General features: G+C 41.1%; 1 pseudogene; it reads left to right on the forward strand.

Moving 5' to 3' along the window:
* Positions 1–427: 427 nt before the first annotated feature.
* On the forward strand, positions 428–1,100 carry LOC116015727 (annotated as a pseudogene).
* The last annotated feature ends 1,348 nt before the right edge of the window (positions 1,101–2,448 follow it).

Genomic DNA, 2,448 nt, shown 5'->3' on the forward strand with positions numbered 1-2,448 from the left:
TGGTCTCTCATCTTTAAAACGACCACGAATCGTCCTCCATCGTTTTCAAATTAACCACCCGTAGTCCTCAGTTAATTTTTCTGTCAAAAGGGCGTTAAGTGAAAGGGCAAAAATGTACTTTCACCATTATTTTTTGGCAAAGATGTACTTTCACCATTATTTTCTTTGTTCCTTACCTTTCTTTCCTCCCAAGGTGTTCCTAAGTGAGAGCTAACCTGCTTTAGGCCGCGTTTATGGTTTCTCCGTCGAACAGTCAAGCCAGCCGGAAAAGTTGTTTCTGGTTTCTGCCTTAGCCCCCGTCTAGCCAAGACCAATGCCACAAGCAGTTTCTTTGTTCACCGCCTAAGAACACCGAAAAATCGTCGGTTGAACTCTAGGAGAGCTTGCGTGCAGCCGATCATCAATCTGATTTACGATTGACGCGACGATGACGGGAGTACAGTCGTATCATTTGTTCCATGATCGGCGGGCTAGATCGTTGTCGCATGCACCAGCAACAAACCTTGGAAATTGCCAAATCGCCCAGGTGACCGCTGATCGTCGAGTTGAGGCTGGCGATCGATTAGAGATTGTGTAGGGATGTAATGAAAATAGGGATAGCTGTTAGGCAGGACTTTTTTGCCCATGTGTCTTGTTTGGGCAGAACATTGAGCAATTGAGAGAAGATAATCCTTGGACACAATCATGCCTATGCCATGCCATTTTTGTTGAGGGAGCTATTGCTCTTGCAACAGCATTAAATGGCATTGTATTCGATCCTAGGACATCATTCCTTATTTTCGAAGGCTTGTTCCTTGTTCTTTGGTTGGTGGATGTGTGGAATATACACTAGTCTCTTTCGCCAATCGCTGCAAAAGAAGTATCATCTCAAGAATTCCCCTTGTGACCCCTGCATGGTGTATTGCTACATGCACTAGTGTACCTTGTGCCAGGAGCATAGAGAGATGAAGGGTCGTCTATCAAATAACGTTGTTATGCCAATGACGATTGTCAATCCTCCACCTATCCAAGAGATGACTGCTTCTGGCGACAACCAGGAATCTGCTCCGTCCTCCACAAATGCCCTTGGGTAGACGAACCTCGAGATGCATGCTTTGTGAAGCTTCCTACTCTCAGAGTCTCAGGAAGTACTCAATTGAAAGATTCAAATATACTTTGAAAGATTGATGGTGGATGATTTGCTCATTTGGTGGTATATAGATGGGGAACTGTTTGTTGTTACTGGAGATTGGATAAAGTATAGTTTAAATATAAAAAAAAAACTATTTTACAGTAGAGTTTCAGAAATTGTTTTCAAAATAGTACAGAACCTCATTTACTCCACCGCGGCCGCAAACTTTTTCGCCTCTTCTTGAGCCACCGCGGGCGCTAGCCTGTGCACTCTCCATTTGCTCCTCAACAAACACGGTTCTATCCTGAGGTGCGATAAGTGATGGAAGCTGCGCATCTTGATTGAAATTAGGGTGAGGAGCTGGTCAGAGGTGTCACGGTTCTTGGGGCGGGTGCATTTGAGGGTTTGCATGGAAGTGGAGAAGTAGGAGGTCATGGCGGTGGCTGCCATGTTGCCGGAATATTATTGTTGGTTGATGGGTGGGGGACTCTGTGGGAAGAGAGGTCAACGTAGAAGGAACAAAGAAAATAATGGTGAAAGTACACTTTTGCCCTCTCACTTAACTCCCTTTTGACGGAAAAATTAGCGGAAGACCACGAGTGGTTAATTTGAAAAAGATGGAAGATGATTCATGGTCATTTTAAAGACGAGGGATCACCGCTGGTATATCGCTAATACTCGGAGGACCATTGAAGGTATTAATTCTTGTAATATATAATATATGTTATGTATGTATTATATATTATAGTATGGGAAGATTATATGTGTATATATATATATATATATATATATATATTGATAGGATAGAGATAGAGGTTGATTGATTGTAATCTTAGGAGTTACACAATCAAGTTTTAAATCAAACCATTTTCCTTATTCTCCTTGATCAATCATTTAAAGACATGATGATAATTCTGTAACACCCCCAAATTCTAAGGCCAGAAGTAGAGGAATAAACGATAAAATATAGATATAAAATAGACTTTCAAACAAATTTCAAATGCGGAAGCGAAATCGCAAATCGAAATAAGGGGTGTTATGCCACGCTTGGGCCAGAATCTAAACCCAAACGCACAGGCTACGAGTTTCTATCTATAAATTCAATTACAAATAATCCTTTATTCAAATCACAACTAACTACACATCAATTCAAGTTCTAATCTACGCAACTATACCATAAGCACTTCTCGAGGTTTAGAAATTCTAAACCATGCTCTCAATTAGCCTCAAGTCCAGATCCTGCTGTAAAACATTCAAGGTTTGGAAAACAAGAGATAAAAGGATTAGCATATAATGCTAAGTAAGCTCTACATCGCCCCGTAAAATAAGTACATGTA

This window comes from Ipomoea triloba, chromosome 4 (genome assembly GCF_003576645.1).
Source record: "Ipomoea triloba cultivar NCNSP0323 chromosome 4, ASM357664v1".
Classification (NCBI taxonomy): Eukaryota; Viridiplantae; Streptophyta; class Magnoliopsida; order Solanales; family Convolvulaceae; genus Ipomoea; species Ipomoea triloba.